This window comes from Moschus berezovskii, chromosome 11, assembly GCF_049115385.1.
Source record: "Moschus berezovskii isolate FMDL1 chromosome 11, NW_MosBer_1.0, whole genome shotgun sequence".
Classification (NCBI taxonomy): domain Eukaryota; kingdom Metazoa; phylum Chordata; class Mammalia; order Artiodactyla; family Moschidae; genus Moschus; species Moschus berezovskii.
Window position 1 is genome coordinate 63,452,873 of NC_142470.1, and position 18,141 is coordinate 63,471,013.

The following is an 18,141-nucleotide window of genomic DNA, read 5'->3' on the forward strand; positions in this document are numbered from 1 at the left end:
TTAGGACCCTAGCACTAGTCTGGGAGCGGGGGTTTCTGTCTCAGGAGGGTGTATAGGAGTGAGAACACAAGAAAAGGGACAAGAATTTGAAAGGGAAACAAAAACCAGTCCTATGAAGTAGACCACGTGGATTAGAGGTGGTCTAACCTGCAAGGTTCTTAGGATCAGCCCTAGGGTGGCCTGTTAGGTTCGTGCTAAGTCCCTTCAGTTGTATCTGACTTTTGACTGATGCGCAAATATATGTGCCCAGGAGGTCAGGGGATCCTCTTAAATATTTACTGCCCCAAGTAAGATAGGCCTGGGCATATAAGTTGGGGGTTGATTCTAGCTTGGAGAGCTGGGCAGGGAGCCAGACCACCTTAACCTGAAAGGGGAGTCTAAAGGACTGAGGATGGATGAGGCGGGATGGGAGTCTCCACTTGGATTTCTCAGAGATCTCCCCAGCCCAGTGTATCCTAAGTTCATTCTCACACTAAACTACTTCCTATTTCCTCCACCGTTTTCACAATATCCTGACCCTCCCAATCACTCATACTCACACTTGGAAGTCATCTTGGGCCCTTCCTCTCCCTTGCCCTGAAAATTCTACCTCATATCCCCTCTTTGGTCCCCATAGCCACTCACCTAACTTAGGAGTTCCCTTTTCTTCTTCTACCCGAATATCATATACTGGTGTCGGACTGAGCATTCAGAAACAGCGTTCTAATAACGCCACTCCTCTGTTCTAAAATTGCCACCTACAGAGTAAAATTGAAGTGTGAGCCTGTAAATCAAGGCCCTTCACAGGTTCTTCCCAACCTAGCTTTCCAACACAGCCAAACAACTGAATGGAAAGTATATGAAGAAGAACATGATCCCAGCAAATGGAATCATGTTCTTCTTCATATACTTCCCACTCAGTTCTACCTCTGGGCTTTGCTCTGCTGAATGCTCTTCTCTATATTAATGCACTTCTGAGTCCTATCTACCCTTCAAGATCCATGTCACATCATTTCCTGTAAGAACGTTCTCTGATTCTCCTCATCATACATAATGGCTCCCTCTCTTGCAGCCCTGTAGCCCTCTGACAATATTTTGCATGTAGTAAAAGTATGTGTTTCCTATATTTTTTCATTAGGCTATATAAGTTCTTTGAAATTAGGGGCCTTACACAAGATTCTCCTTCATGAAGGAAATGCGGGGAGACCCAAGAACATTGAATTTGGTCAGCTTGTAAGACATGTAAAGAGGTTTGCAGGAATAATAACGTAAAGGAATTCTGGAGTCATACTGTGTTCCTGGAGTGATAATTAAAAGCATTTGAGAGTCATCAGCTGAAGTATGAAAACAGATGAGGTAACCCTGACAAAGAATACCAAAGGTAAAGGAAAGAGCTCATGGCTGAACCCTAGTGAAACCTAGCCTGCCAAGTGTCAGATGGAGAAAGAAGAAACTTCATGGAGATGGCAGGAAGTAGTCAAACAGAATCACAACATTTGTACCACACTGAGCATGAAAAGAGTTTCAGTCCTGATGGTCAGCCAACCAACATGTGCTTGAATAATTCTAACTAAATCCTGTGTGATTTTCTCTCTATGGTTGCAAGCAAGGCAGAACATGATGACAGACTTGTGGATCTTTAATCCAGGCCATTAAAAAAGGCAATCCACTTGCCATTTTATTCTTAACCTGTATTCCTCAAGCAAAGGCTTCATCTGCCACCAGTAGGGCTTCCCAAGTCCTGTCTACCTGGGGCATCTGTAAATGTACAGAACTCACAAAAATAATGCCCCACCAAGAAACATACAAGTGGGAACAAGAAACATTACCAGTCATGATTCTTTTCCATTTTGGCTTCCCAAGTCCCAAGCTGACTTCTAAGTCCATGATAATTATTAAAACCAGAGCATAAGCACAGGGACACTGAGGAAGTCAGAAAGAAAGTGAAAGTTGCTCAGTCATGTCCAACTCTTTTCAACCCCATGGACTATATAGTCCATGGAATTTTCCAGGCCAGAATACTGGAGTGGGTAGCCTTCCCCTTCTCTAGGGGATCTTCCAAACCCAGGGATTGAGACTAGGTCTCCCACATTGCAGGCAGATTCTTTACCAGCTGAGCCACAAAGGAAGCCCAAAGAAGATAAAAAGTCAGAAGAGTGGATCAAAAACAAGGTGGAGTCTGGAAACCCATGGTAGTCCCCCAGGGAGCTGAAGAAAAGGGAAATTCTAGGTAGGGGTTTGCCAGCCTTCCTTGGCAGGAGCTGTGTGGATTCGTGAGAAGGTAGACAGCTTCCACCTGAGACCTTCCAGGGGGAACTTGTCCACAGATACACAGTACCTTCTCTGGGCCAATTCAATTCAATGCAATGCAGACAAACTGCTCAACACCCAGAAGGTGAAAAGCCATGAGCTGGGCAGACATTTATCTGATGCCAACAAGTCAGTTCTACAGCTTCCTTGAAGCCACCATTGTCTTACATCATACTCCAATACGCTGGAGTTCAACCTATTGCTTCAGGTTTTTATGTGTTTTTAAAAATATTTTTTAAACCATAGATATATATATTCAGTGTGTGATATGCCAAATGTGAACAAGCACAGAATAAAGGAAATGTGCTCAGTCATGTCCGACTCTTTGCAACCCCAAAGTCTGTAGCCTGCCAGACAACTCTGTCCACGGGATTTTTTACAGGCAAGAATACTGGAGTGGGTTGCCATTTCTTCCTCCAGGGTCTTTCTGACCCAGGGATTGAACCTGTGTCTCCTGCATCTCCTGCTTGGCAGGTTGATTCTTAACCACTGATCTACCAGGGAATGTATTAGAAACGCCATTAATTAGGAAAGCTATAGCTCTGCAAATGCCTTTGGTGATTCAGATCCATGCAAGTCTTCTCTCTGTAAAACTGGACAAGTAAGCCCACCACCACCACTTTGGCTCCAGTATGCCATGGCTCGGTTGAATGCCAGACAAGACTCTGGGATATCCGTTGAGTGCATGCTCACATAAAGAGGCAACAGTAAACTGCATGGTAATAAATGACCGCATTGCCTGTTGCACTGTGGTATTATTGGTTCCTTTAATGTTTGTTTTATTCTTATAGTGCTTGGGAGGCTTTTATAAATCCAAATATGACCAATTTAGCAATGCAGGCCAAAATGTCAGTGATGAAAATGACAACTGAAGTTTGGACTCAATGTGTCAAGTTAAATATTGTTTGCTGTGTTTAAGGCTTTGTGCTGTGCTGTGCTTAGTCACTCAGTTGTGTCCAATTCTTTACAGCCCCACGGACTGCAGCCCACCAGTCTCCTCCGTCCATGGGGATTCTCCAGGCAAGAATACTGGAGTGGGTTGCCATGCCCTCCTCCAGGGGATCTTTGCAACCCAGGGATGGAACCCAGGTCGCCCACATTGCAGATGGATTCTTTACCACCTGAGCACCAGGGAAGCCCATTAAGGGCTTTAAGTGATTACTGAATAGAAACAGGCACTGAAGTCACAATACTCTTAATATTCCAGACAAGAGTACTGGAGTGGGTTGCCATTTCCTTCTCCAATAACATAATTAACATCTCATAATGGCACAGTATGTTTTGAGGAAGTATTTTCTGTCAAAGGAAGATAAAAATTGGTTGAAGAACCTGTTTATCTATTACTTTCAATTAGATCCCTTATAATTAATGAATGCAAACAGTTGTTACATAGTATTAATTAGTCAACATTAAAACCACATTTTCCTATATTCTTCTTTCAAGTTTCTGTATCATTTTAATTAAAAAAACCTGAATCTGCAAGGTATCCTGTTTAAAAGTGCTATCACTTTGAATGTCTGGCTGCCATAATTTTCTTAAGGCTGTATAGCCAGTACAAAACACAGAGAAGTATTAATAGTCAGGAGACTACAAGGCTGCACTGTCATCGTAAAATTTCAATTTATATTTTTATATTCATCATAACAGTCTCACTATTTTCAAATATACCACAAAATTTTTGTTTCTTCTCTTTAACTCATTGATATTCCATTTAAGATTTCATTTGAAGAATATTAATGCTAAAAAAATTTTAAAATCACTGTGTTATTCAGTACATAGAAGAAACCCAATATATTAAACAGGAAGAAGTTAAAGAAGCAGGCCTTTTTATTAGAAAGGTAGAAACTAGGTAAGAGTTAATGTGCTTCAAACATAGCCCCACCTATAAACGTGGGACTCAAAAAAATACTTGTTGAAATAATCAATGTAGCAGAAATGGTATGTCCCTTCCTTCTGGAATTGCAAGAGAGGGAAACTTTAGAAATGGAGAAACAAAGATGCCCATGGAAGAAGTTTTGCTTTTCCTATGAGAGCCATCTTTCTGTGGGCAAGTAAGTTGAACACTGTTCGTAGCTTTGTTCACTATGAACAAAGCTAGTGGAGGTGACAGAATTCCAGTTGAGCTTTTTCAAATCCTAAAAGGTGATGCTGTGAAAGTGCTGCACTCAAGATGCCAGCAAATTTGGAAAACTCAGCAGTGGTCACAGGACTGGAAAAGGTCAGTTTTCATTCCAATTCCAAAGAATGGCCAAACTAAACTACTGCACAATTGCACTCATCTCACACGCTAGTAAAGTCATGCTCAAAATTCTCCAATCCAGGCTTCAATAGTACGTGAACCACAAACTTCCAGATGTTCAAACTGGTTTTAAAAAAGGCAGAGGAACCAGAGATCAAATTGCCAACATCTGTTGGAACATCGGAAAAGCAAGAGATTTCCAGAAAAACATCTATTTCTGCTTTATTGACTATACCAAAGACTTTGACTGTGTGGATCACCACAAACTCTGGAAAATTCTGAAAGAGATGGGAATACCAACGACCTGACCTGCCTCTAGAGAAATCTGTATGCAGGTCAGGAAACAACAGTTAGAAATGGACATGGAACAACAGACTGGTTCCAAATAGGGAAAAGAGTATGTCAAGGCTATATATTGTCACCCTGCTTGTTTAACTTATATGCAGAGTACATCATGAGAAATGCTGGGCTGGATGAAGCACAAGCTGGAATCAAGATTGCCAGGAGAAATTTCAATAACCTCAGATATGCAGATGACACCACCGTTATGGCAGAAAGTGAAGAAGAACTAAAGAGCCTCTTGATGAAAATGAAAGAGGAGTGAAAAAGTTGGCTTAAAGCTCAACATTCAGAAAACTAAGATCATGGCATCTGGTCCCATCACTTCATGGCAAATAGATGGGGAAACAGTGAAAGAATTTATTTTGGGGGGCTCCAAAATCACTGCAGATGCTGATTTCAGCCATGAAATTAAAAGACGCTTACTCCTTGGAAGGAAAGTTATGACCAACCTAGACAGCATATTAAAAAGCAGAGACATTACTTTGCCAACCAAGGTCCATCTAGTCAAGGCAATGGTTTTTCCAGCAGTCATGTATGGATGTGAGAGTTGGACTGTGAAGAAAGCTGATCGCCGAAGAATCGATGCTTTTGAACTGTGGTGTTGGAGAAGACTCTTGAGAGTCCCTTGGACTGCAAGGAGATCCAATCAGTCCATCCTAAAGGAAATCAGTCCTGAATATTCATTGGAACGACTGATGTTGAAGCTGAAATTCCAATACTTTGGCCACTTGATGCGAAGAACTGACTCATTAGAAAAGACCCTGATGTTGGGAAAGATTGAAGGTGGGAGGAGAAGGGGATGACAGAGGATGAGATGGTTGGATGGCATCACCAACTCAACGGACATGAGTTTGAGTAAACTCCCAGAGTTGGTGATAGCGTGCTTTCAGTCCATGGGGTCGCAAAGAGTTGGATATGACTGAACAACTGAACTGAAGTTGAACTTTTCTTTGTGTAAAGCAGGACAGAGAGATGGTGGTCAATGGGTAGCCAAATGTATCTATGGATGATTAGGACCAGCATAGCTGAGGTATCAGCATAACGGAAAGAATGCCATGTGCTACTTGCTCTGGGCACGTAGAAAAAAAGTGGTGACTAGATATGATTTTGAGGGAAGGAGGCCAAGAGAAGAAGGCAGCCGGGAAAGCAGAAGTGCAGCATAGTCTAGCAATCATTCATTCATTCATTTATTGATAAAGCACCTATTAACACAGGCATGATACTAGTACTTGAGTTATGAAGACAAACAAACTTTGGTCAGTGTCCCTTTGAGGGAAAGGAGTACTGTTTCCAAAGGAAGCGAAGAGAGCATGGTAGAGGGGCAGTTAGCATAGTACCTGAAATGCAACAGGAACTCAGTGCTTACCGTTACACAAACACTGACTGTTAAATGAACGAGCAAAGTCTAAAGTAAGGAGAGGCTGGACGGATAAAGGCAGTGAGCGTGGCCTAAACACAGATGCAGATACCTTAGGGTAGAGCTACTCAGTCACCTTGGTGTGAGGAAGGAGTCCTGAACTCTCCTTGAGAGAGGGTTGTGTTATAGGTTGAATTGTGTCCCCCCAAAAAGATATGGTGACGTCTCAAAGTGTAACCTTATTTGGAAACAGGATCTTTACAGATTTAACCAAGTTAAAATGAGGTCTTTAGCTTGGGTCCTTCCATATGATTACTGTCCTTATGTAAAGGGGAAGTTTGGATGCAGACATACACGGAAGGAAGACAATGTGAAGAGACACAGGGAGGAAACAAAAATGCCTAAGGCTTCCAGAAGCCAGGGTAGAAACCTGGCACAGACACTTCCCGAGGACCTTCAGAGGAGCACGGCCCTGCTGATATTTTTTCTGGCCTCCCCAACTGTGAGACAATAAATTTCTGTTGTTATAGGCCATCTAGTTTGCAGTACTTTGTTATGGCAGCACTATGAAACTAATACAGGCTGGAAGTCAAAACAGATCAAAACCTGTGGCAGGCACTGGCGTTTATCTCCAATATGCAGTACTCCTTACCCCTTACTAGAAGACCTCTACTTGGTTTGTCCATCCTCCCTGGCCCAAGGTATGGGACATGGAATTGATTCACTTCAGTCACAGAGATATCTTTGCCATTCCGTGTACCATGTGACACAACTCTGTCCAAGAGGTCTCACTAAAAGGACTGCCTTATCCCAGGTGGCGCTAGTGGTAAAGAACCCACTTGCCAATGCAGGAGACTTATGAGACGCAGGTTCAATCCCTGGATTGGGAAGATTCCCTGGAGAAGGAAATGGCAACCCACTCCAGTATTCTTGCCTGGAGAATCCCATGGATAAAGCAGCCTGGCGGGCTACAGTCCATGGGGTCTCACAGAGTCAGACACGACTGAAGCAACTTAGCACAGAAGCACAGCACAGCATCCATGATATAATTCAGCTGGTTTTGGATATTTCTCTGTCTCTGAAGGCCTGTTTGAAACATTCAATGCAGAGACTGTCTCTTACTGAACCTGGACAAGGCTCTAAAGTAACAATCAGTGGGGTTACTAGATAACCTGAGGGAGAATGGTAACTGAATTGATTTCCTTGACCATAATGGTCGTTTGTTCTTTCAGAAGCTAATCTGGACCTCCAGGGTGTAAGTTAACAAGTTTTCTCTTATCTGACATTATTACCTGAATTTAACAAACATCCCCTGGGTGATTAGGCAATGGATAAGAATATCAATAACCTCAGATATGCAGATGACACCATTCTTATGGCAGAAAGTGAAGAGGAACTAAAAAGCCTCTTGATGAAAGTGAAAGAGGAGAGTGAAAAGTTTGGCTTGAAGCTCAACATTCAGAAAACAAAGATCATGGCATCTGGTCCCATCACTTCATGGGAAATAGATGGGGAAACAGTGGAAACAGTGTCAGACTTTATTTTTTGGGGCTCCAAAATCACTGCAGATGCTGATTGCAGCCATGAAATTAAAAGACGCTTGCTCCTTGGAAGGAAAGTTATGACCAACCTAGATAGCACATTAAAAAGCAGAGACATTACTTTGCCAACAAAGGTCTGTCTAGTCAAGGCTATGGTTTTTCCAGTGGTCACGTATGGATGTGAGAGTTGGACTGTGAAGAAGGCTGATCGCCGAAGAATTGATGCTTTTGAACTGTGGTGCTGGAGAAGACTCTTGAGAGTCCCTTGTACTGCAAGGAGATCCAACCAGTCCATTCTAAAGGAGATCAGTCCTAGGTGTTCATTGGAAGGACTGATGCTAAAGCTGAAATTCCAATACTTTGGCCACCTCATGCGAAGAGTTGACTTACTGGAAAAGATTCTGATGCTGGGAGGGATTGAGGGTGGGAGGAGAAGGGGACGACAGAGAATGAGATGGCTGGATGGCATCACCGACTCGATGGACTTGAGTTTGAGTGAACTCCGGGAGTTGGTGATGGACAGGGAGGCCTGGCGTGCTGTGATTCATGGGGTCGCAAAGAGTCGGACACAACTGAGCAACTGAACTGAACGGAAGACATGTTTTAGATTTCCCCAGTGGTGCAGTGGTAAAGAATCTGCCTGCCAACGCAGAAGATGCAGGTCTGATCCCTGGGTTGTGAAGATCCCCTGAAGAAGGAAATGGCAGCCCACTCCAGTATTCTTGCCTGGGAAATCCCATGGACAGAGGAGCCTGGAGGGCTGCACTCCATAGGGATGTAAAGAGTCTGACATGACTTAGCAATTCAGCATGCACAGGCACATATGTCTTGCTTTCAGAGAATTTACTTCAATGAGAGAGGTGGATAGCATATAAGACAGCAATGTAGAAATGCTCTCCGATACAGGATAGTAATGTACTAATGTAAGCTACACTGGGGCTTCCCACATGGTGCGAGTGGTAAAGAATCCAGCTGCCAATGCAGGAGATGCAAGAGACACAGTTTCAATCCCTGGGTTGAGAAAATCCCCTGGAGTAAGAAATGGCATTCCACCTCAGTATTCTTTCTTGGAAAATTCCATGGGCAAAGAAGCCTGGCGGGCAGGAAGAACACCTTGTTCATGTCTACAACCCCAGGGCCTAGAACTACGTCTGGGACATGAGGGCTTCAGTAAACGCTGATGTGCAGCATGTGTGCTCAGTTGGGTCCAACTCTTGTGACCCCGTGGACTGTAGCCTGTCAAACTCCTCTGTCCATGGATTCTTCAGGCAAGAATACTGGAGTGGGTTGACATTTCTTTCTCCAGGGAATCTTCCCAACCCATGGGACTGAACTCAAGTTGGCAGGCAGGTTCTTTACCACTGAGCCACCTGGGAAGCCCAAACACTGACAGTTTGAGCTAAGCAGACAAACCAAGGCCACCAAGCTATCTCTGTGAGTATACAAGGCTATCTACAGGCACACTCTTCACTTTCATGAGTGTCTTTTCCAGACTTTAATACATCCAAGTCATTGTTTTCTGTATTTTCATGAGGTCCTTAAAGCGTACTCCAGCAGAGAAGAAACTAACGTCAAAGGTTGGTCAGCCTTTGTGGAACACAGGATAGGCACTTAAGGAAAACAGTGCATGTGTCTTCCGATAAGAGGCCCTTACAGCCCCTTATCATGGGCTGCTGTGGCCTGTCTTGCCAATATGAGGAAGCAAAAAGACAAGCCAGCCATATTTGTGATTTGTGTAGGTCCTTACCTGCAATGCAGGAGACCCGGGTTCGCTCCCTGGGTTGGGAAGATCCCATGAAGAAGGAAATGGCAGCCCACTCCAGTAGTCTTGCCTGGAAAATTCCACGGATGGAGAAGACTGGTAGGCTACAGTTCATGGGGTCGCAAAGACACGACAGAGCAACTTCACTTCACTTTAGAGTAAGGCAAGTTTGGGCAGCCCTTTTCATCAAGGGTCCCTGTGCAGAAACAAGGCCCCCTGAAGTCAGTTTCCTCCTAGTATTAACCATCCAAGTGATACAGGCAGGAGGGCACAGGGCAAAGGGGAAAGGCTTAAACTACAGCAGGGTTTTTTTGTTTTTTTTTTAAGAAAGCTTTCTTTTATTAAAAACTCTATGGTTGCTTGTCTACTGAGTAGCATTTCCATCTCCTCTCACCTTGGAGAAAAAAGTGCAAGATGCCTAGGTGATAAAAGAGGAGGTAAGAGGTAGAAAAAAAGAGGCTCTGATCCCCAGAGCAGAGAGCGTCTAACTGCTTTTAAGTTCTCACAAGTCAAGGCCTCAGACATCAGGCAAGGGAGAGGGAAAGGGGGAAAAGCATAGAGGAAAGGGCCACTCCTACCCAGACCACAAAAACCCACACACCTGTACTTTCTTTTTTGAAAATTAGATTTTCTAATTGGCTTTGATGATAATATGACCACCCTGACACTGTCTGGAGAAACGGTGAAGGGCTCAGAGTCCAGGGGCCTGGATCCAATACCAGATCTGCCTTTTAGCTAAGGGTGGGATTCTGATTCCTCCTCTAATATTGACCTCAGAGGATGGTTACGAGGATCAACACAATAAACGGATATAAAACCTTTAACACGGGTTCTGGCACCTACTCCCAGGTGCTCTTATTGCAACTGACCACTAGGAACCACCTATGGGAACTTTCCATGGAGGAAGAACGTCCCACAAAGAGACCTCCTTTCCCTCTGCCTCCATTCCTTGAACCCTGCCTAGACTGAGTCTTCCTCGGCATCGGTATTTTCTCTGTCACAGAACTACTCCACTGTGCTGTGCTGGTTTCCCTGTCTATCTCCCCATTTAGGGCATGAACATGTTGAGGTTGCATAGCAACTTTCATGCTAGTGCATTCATTCACTGTTTATCACTCACTAAGTATCTCTTACATGCGGGGGGGAGGGGGGTGTCACTAAGTGGTAAATAAACTAGTGAAATCTGGGATTGACCTATAGAAGCACTTATATCAGTTACCCAATCAACAAACATATGTACCTAGCACCTGAGGTGTGTTTTGACAAAAGGCTTTTGGATCAAAGAAAAGGACTGCAACTGTGACCATGATTCCCAGCAAATGTACCAGCCATGACAGTGATCTGCTAGGTCACATGCTGGATTTTATAAAAAAACAGAACTGATAGATCAAGTGTGCCCTAGCTCTCTCTCTTGTCTCTTTCTCTCTTGCTTTCTTCCTCCCTCTCTAAGTCCAGAGAAACTTAGCTATTCCTTATCAATTCAGACAGACTTTTGGCTTCTCTAAAGGTAATGTTCAAAAGTCCAGACTCAGGAGGAGGCATCCACACAGTTTATTAGCCAGGGCTTTGAAGGAAAACAAACAAACAAAACCTACAACCACTGAGCACAACCTTGTGACTCTGGTTTCTTTGCTTACTGGACACACTGTCCCTCCCCCTGGGCTCTGGTTCCACTGCCACAGGAGGAAACAGAAGGGAGAGCCAGCATTCAAAGAGCTCGGCATACCTGAGCCCACTCCACTGTCTCCCAACATATAGAAACAGATTCCTGGACTGCTGGAAAGTCAGAGCCATCCCCCAGACCCATCTCTTGTCCTCCAGTCACCATACACCTATGCATCTGTCGGGCCCTTCTTTAGCTATATACCAGGTACATACAGCTTTCTATCTGTCACACTCATGATTACCAATCCCCACAAACCCAGCAAGCTCCTACTTGAGAAGTAGAAGAGGTTAAGAGATACTACCTAAGACGGCAGCCAAGCTGTGACATCAGGGGCCTGAAAACATAGTGCCAGGCCTGACATTCCCCTCCTGGGCTAGTTTATCTTCTAGATGAATGCCTCAGTGAAAATACAAGTGATGCTCCCAAAATCTTGAGTCAGTCTCTTATTCCAGTCATTAGCACTCGAGGGAAATCTGTTTCTCAGATCAGTCATCTGGTGACCCAGGAAAGGGGATGATGCCAGAGGCATTACCACCAGAGGCAGTAAGAGTCTGGTGTGAAGTGCTACAGGGAATCTGAGTGGTCTATAACACGTCGATGGACAGGGAAGTTCTCACCCTGCTCCATCCTCAAAAGCAGCCTGACTAGAGTATTTCTCTGACCTCCTGACAAAACCTCAAAGCCTAGCACATACCAGGTAAACTCACTCACTAAAGTCTTAGGGACAAACTGCCAAAACAAGCAAACTCAGGGGGATCACAACTGTCTGAGTCAGCTATGAAAGAAGCCAGTGTACACAAATGTGCAGGTATTTGTGTAAGGCAGTCTGGCCTATACACCAATTGGCCAATGGACCAGCAAGGAAGGGGTTCAGCTTTCAGCTTTCAAAGGTAGGGCTACATTCAGGGAAAAGGATCTCGAGTTAATAAAGTGATCAGCTGTAACCTAGTATCCAGTGTCACACATAACTCATATAAGTGGTCGGTGACAGATTCCAAATCTGGTTCTCAAAAACTCCGTGCAAGTTATTAAATTCTCTTAACAAGTTTTACCTTTAATATATAACACTTGGAGAAAAAAACATACTCTGCCTCATCAAGTATAGGCAGGAGATCCACCTAGTGCCTTCATCCATTCATCCCACATTCACTGATTGATTTAACACAACACTGATGTGCTAGGTACACAATGCAAAACACAAAATGCTTAGAAAGGACAAAGCTGGAGTCAGGTAGCTCCTAACTCCTCCTCGGCACCTCCACCTTCAGCAAGCGTGCTGATTCCAAGGGCCCATCCTCAAAGAGTGAATGCTGTTCTGATCCTGACCTGGCTCACAAAAGACTCCATTTAACATCAAGTTCATTGGTGCTGACCTAGAACTGTGACAGAAGACTGACCCCAATGTCTTGTCCCTCTGAGACTAGGTTAGGGACAAGATGGAGAGAAAAGGAACAGGAATTGTAAAAAGAAAGGCACAGTCTTAGATCACAAGGTGGTGCAGTTGAAAAGCCCAATAGACTTTGGCTATTATCAATGTACACAACAAATCCAGCTCATGTTTATACAGCATTTACTATATGTGGTTTAAGCCCTTTACCAGAATTTACTGCTTTACAGTTCAGATGTCTGGTGAATCCTGGCCTACATTAGCTGTGTGACTTTGGGCAAACTGCTTAGCTTCCCAGGACACCATTTCTTTGCCTGGAAAATAGGGTAATACTGCTGCTGCTGCTGCTGCTGCTAAGTCGCTTCAATCATGTCCAACACTGTGCGACCCCATAGACAGAAGCCCACCAGGCTCCCCCATCCCTGGGATTCTCCAGGCAAGAACACTGGAGTGGGTTGCCATTTCCTTCTCCAATGCATGAAAGTGAAAAGTGAAAGTGAAGTTGCTCAGTCGTGTCTGACTCTAGTACTAACTTAATAGGGTCCTCATAAAAATTAAATTAGTAAAAATATACAATGCTAAAATTGAACCCTGTCTTGGCACTCAGTGCTAATACGAACAATTATTATCCCACTAGTTAATAACACTCACCTGCAGAGAAGGCAGACTATTTCTTCTTATTTTGTCAATAAGGTTTTGAGAGAGAGAGAGTCAATGTCTCAAGGTCACAAAGTGGCGGAACTACAATTTGAATGCAGACAGCCTGATTCCAAAGCTTGCAAGTTTAACCACCAGCATGAGGACAGCACTGTGCTAGGTTCCAGGTAGACCAGTCAAGGGGTGAAACAAGAGATCCCTATAAAGCACCGTAAACACTACAAGAGACATACATTAAAAGAAAAAATGGGAGAGGATGGCTGGGGATGGGGTAGCAGGGAGGGATAAAACCAAACCACATGATTCAGGGGCTGAATCATGCTTCACCCAGCACGGGACTTGAGATCTGGTCTCAAAGAATAATGAGCAATTTGCCAGCCATGGAGAAAGATGGGCGTCCAAAAAGTCAAGAACTAGAACACCAAAAGAATACGAAGCTGGGTGGAATAGAAAGTGCGTACAGGAAGTGTCAGGAGATGAATCTGGGAAGGTAAATTGAGGCCAATGTGAACAGGCATGCAGGCCAGTGTCTGAGGTTAGATTTTATTCTGCAAGACAGTGATTCTCAAATTTTAATATGCACAGGATCTACCTCGGTGCTCGTAAAACACTGCAGATTCTCATCTCTTCTGTCATCTGGGGGTGGGAGGACACTAACACTTCCACATTAAGAGCCAAAAATGTTTCCAGACACTGCCAGATACCATTTGGGAGGCAAAACCAAAACCCTAGTTGACTGCCTCTGCTTCAAATCCTCCCATCCCTACTTTCCAGACAAACTACAGAAAGGCTTCATGCAGCATTTAAATGCTAGTGGTCCCACTCTAGGGTTTAGGTTAGCCAACAAGCCTAACGGTCTTTTGGGGAGAGAGACTCAAGCTATCCTTCTGGAGAAGAATTATATATTTGATGACAGACTGGATGGTGGGCAGATGATACAAGAGTGAGGTTTTAAGCTGAAACTTCAGTGCTTCCACTGAATTGTGAGGATAGTAGGTACTAAATAAATCATTTGGATTTGAATAGAATCAAGATGTATTTGATAAAAAAATCAAAAGCCTGGTACCATGTAGTATGACCCAGGGATAGGTGTTGGTATTCTGCTCAAACTGGATAGAGGAACTCTTTGTAGGGCAGGATATGGGGATGCTTGGTACAAACCAGCTGATTCCCAAATCCTGGCTGGATCCCTTCCCATCTGCATAGACTTGGCAGCATTACTCACCCTCTGTGCATCTCACTTTGCCCCTTTGTAAAATAGGGATAGGAGTCCCTACTCAGAGGCTTGATGTGAGAACTCAGGTAGTTAATAAGAGCAAAATGGCAAGCTAACACAAAATGGTTTCCTCCCCTCTCCTTCCAAATCAGCTTCTTTACCTCCACCCTCCACCCTCGAATCCCATATTCAGTGCTCATCCCCACCCCCACATCCTAATCCTTGGGAAACCCAGTCAGAACTGCAAGAAGCTGACTACTCTCCTCTCTGTGAGCAGAGCATCCCCCGTAGGGATTTAGGGACCACCAACTACCTTTTCACCCCACTATCCACTTTTATTTCAGGGGCCACCGAAAGCATGCAACAGGCTGAGTTCCTGGAAAGGAGTCTGGTAAGTGCCAGATATGCAGATGACACCACCCTTATGGCAGAAAGCGAAGAGGAACTAAAGAGCCTCTTGATGAGGGTGACAGAGGAGAGTGAAAAAGCTGGCTTAAAACATTCAGAAAACAAAGCTATGGCTTTTCCAGTAGTCATGTATGAATGTAAGAGTTGGACCATAAAGAAGGCTGAGCACGGAAGAAATGATGCTTTTGAACTGTGGTGTTGCAGAAGACTCTTGAGAGTCTTTTGGACTGCAAGGAGATCAAACCAGTCAATCCTAAAGGAAATCAACCCAGAATATTCATTGGAAGAACTGAGACTGAAGCTCCAATACTTTGGCCACCTAATGGGAAGAGCCAACTCATTGGGAAAGACCCTGATGCTGGGGAACACTGAAGGCAGGAGGAGAAGGGGACAACAGAGGACGAGATGGTTGGATGGCATCACTGACTCAGTGGACATGAGTTTGAGCACGCTCTGGGACACGGTGAAGGTCAGGGACAGGGAAACCTGGTGTGCTGCAGTCCGCGGGGTCGCAAAGAGTCGGACACGACTGAGCCACTGAACAACAAAACGAGATCAACTAGAGCCAAGGAAATTTCGCACAGGGCTGCATCTGGCAGGTCCGAGGTCAAAGCCAGTCACAGCCGCCGGCTGGGAACTAAGCCCCTGGTCCCGAAGGCGGAGGAGAAGAGAGGCGCAGAGATTAGGGAAGGACTCACTCTCCGAAGCCAGGCTGCATAGGCAAGGAGCAGAGAGTTCTTGGATCCAGAAAAAGAAGCAGGGATGCCGGGTAGGAAGCAACAGGAAAGTGACAAGAAGAGAGAGAAAACAAGCGCCGGTAAGCAAAGTTCCCTGGGGGTACCCAGGCTACAACACCTGGGCAGGGGGTCAGGAACAAAGCAGCCTCCTCAGGTCAGAAGTGCTCTACGTGTTTCGAAGCAGGGGTGTTCAGGGCAGGCCACGGCCCGCTGGGGATGCCAGGCGCCCCTGCACCCTGAGCGCGCTCCCCCGCAGAGCTTACCTTCGCCCGAGCCGCCAACGCGCACTTCCGGGGTCTTGGCTCCGGGTGCTGGGGGCGGAGCCGGGGGACCAGGGGCCGATCGCTGAGAGGAGGACGCACAAAGCTGTGGCCAAGGTTTGGGCTGGCACTGGCGATTCCGAAAGAAACCCCAGTGGAGACCTGTGGGCACGGGGTCCCGGCCTGGGCGCTCACGCGCGGCGGTGGTAACCCCAGCAGACGCAGGAGGACCACGATTCGGTGGGAGGAAAGGGCTGTCTCGTTTCCTTCAGGCTGCCCCCTCCACTCCACCCACTTTGCTCTGGACCTGCCCTCCCTTCCCCTCCCCTTCCCCAAACCAGCTACCCGTAAGGGCGCTGGAAAGACCTGAAACCTGAATGGCTGCGGCTCGCGGCGCCTCCCTCCGCACCAAGTTAATTCAAGCTCCGAAACTCCTGCCTACTCCGCGCACTTCCAACAGTCCCCAGGGCCCCGAAAGGTTCTCCGTGGGCTGTCTCCACCCTGCCCCAGAAGGGAAGCCCCCTGCTCTTCCCTTTTCCCCTGCTGGGAGGAAAGAAAAAGAAAGTGCATGTCGCTCAGTCGTGTCCGACTCTTTGCGACCCCATGAACGATACAGTCAATGAAGTCTCCAGGCCAGAATCCTGGAGTGGGTAACCTATCCCTTCCTAGGTCAGGGGATCTTCCTGACCTAGGAACCCAACCGGGTCTCCTGCATTGCAGGCAGATTCTTTACCAACTGAGCTATGAGGGGGGTGCCTTGCTGGGACCAGCCCAGATTTAAAAGCTGACCTCCAAGCTGCTTCCAGCATCCCATCCTCTCCTTCCTGTCCTCTCGCTTGCTTTGAGCTCTTTTTTGTGTGGGAGGTGTGTTTGTTTGTTTGTTTGTTTGTTTTTCCTTTTTCTGATCTTAGTTCCAGGACCAGATATCCAACCTGTGCCCCCTGCCGTGGAAGCCCAGAATCTAAATCACTGAACCACCAGGGACATACCTGAGCCCCTATTAAGCTACTTTTTTCCCTCCAATGGGGGTGTTTAAAACCTAACGCCTAATCTCAAAAGAATGTTCATTTTGATGAGGAGAGTATTTGATGTCTTTGTTTGGTTTTGCTCATTCAAATTTGGGATTTTCTTTCTTAAATTCAAGGACTGTTAAGAGCCTGATAAGTGCTGAGCTGGGTTCTAGGAACTTAGAAAAGAACCAGGAGGGCATGTTGTTCCTGGACAATTGTAATATGTGTCTAGTGCAGATAGAGCCCCAGAAATTCTGTGGTCTCTTACAAGATAGGTCAAGTACTGGAAGAGCTTTCTACAGAGTAAAAAAGGCATGCACAGAGCTAAGAAGGAATGGAAAACCCCCATCAGGAGGTGGTTTGTCAGAGAACACAGCCAGGATGGGGAGTGATGGTGGAAGAGAATGGTGACCTGTCTACAAAGAAGGAATTAGAACTTTTCAACTACAGATTGGCACTTGCCATGGGTGCTTGGGCTTCCCAGATGGCACTAGTGCTAAAGAATCCACCTACCAATGCAGAAGACTCAAGAGATGCAGGTTCAATTCCTGGGTCGGAAAGATCCCCTGGTAAAGACAATGCAACCCGCTCCAGTATTCTTGCCTGGATAATCCCATGAACAGAGGAGCCTAGCGGAATATAGTCTTTGGGGGTCACAAAGAGTTGGATGTGACTGATTGACTAAGCACACACACACAAACACACATACACGGGTGCTTGCCATTTACCTCTACAAGGATTAAATCATTTGTTGCTACTGACTTTCAACATCCCCTGAAGGAGTTCAGGGTGAGGAGCAGAAATGAGGCAATATGTGCCCCAGGAAAACTGACAGGACAGTTCTTTAGATAGTTAGATATTCTCAGGAGCTGATTTTTATGAGCCCAATTCTTGCATCTCCTCCTATCTAGAACACTAAAATCCTTCATGGTGACATTGTTCCTCAGGACTAGAGAAGGCTTCACGAGACTAATAGAAACCTTCTGGAAAAATAATGTGTTTGATTGCATGTATTCCCTGTTCACAAAAAATCATATATACTGACCCTTCCCCCCCCCGCCTCTTTGGAGCAGTTTCTCAGAGCTATCTGAGGTGCTGTCTCCTGGCTGCAGTCCGCATTTTACTGCAGATAAAACTTGCAACTCTCACATTGTGCATTTAAGTTGACAAGCCACAAAGAACAGTGGGCTGGCATTGACAAGGACTAGTGACCAAGAGCTGATAGGGTACAGATGAGTGGGTGAAGTAAAGAGGCAATTTCCAGGCCTCT

The 18,141-nt window shown here is 45.4% G+C and overlaps 1 protein-coding gene across 2 annotated transcripts in view; it reads right to left on the reverse strand.

Annotated features, from left to right (window-relative positions):
* The window catches only part of EVA1A (eva-1 homolog A, regulator of programmed cell death), a 62,557-nt gene extending 46,391 nt beyond the window's left edge, over nucleotides 1–16,166 (reverse strand). The window contains exon 1 of one of the 2 annotated variants that reach the window (XR_016038587.1): nucleotides 9,516–13,481. The gene's annotated coding sequence lies outside the window, so the exon portion shown is untranslated. Of the gene's footprint in view, nucleotides 1–9,515; nucleotides 13,482–15,864 lie in introns of those variants that run through there. The other variant, XM_055399961.2, reaches the window with a different exon arrangement.
* Nucleotides 16,167–18,141: the final 1,975 nt, after the last annotated feature.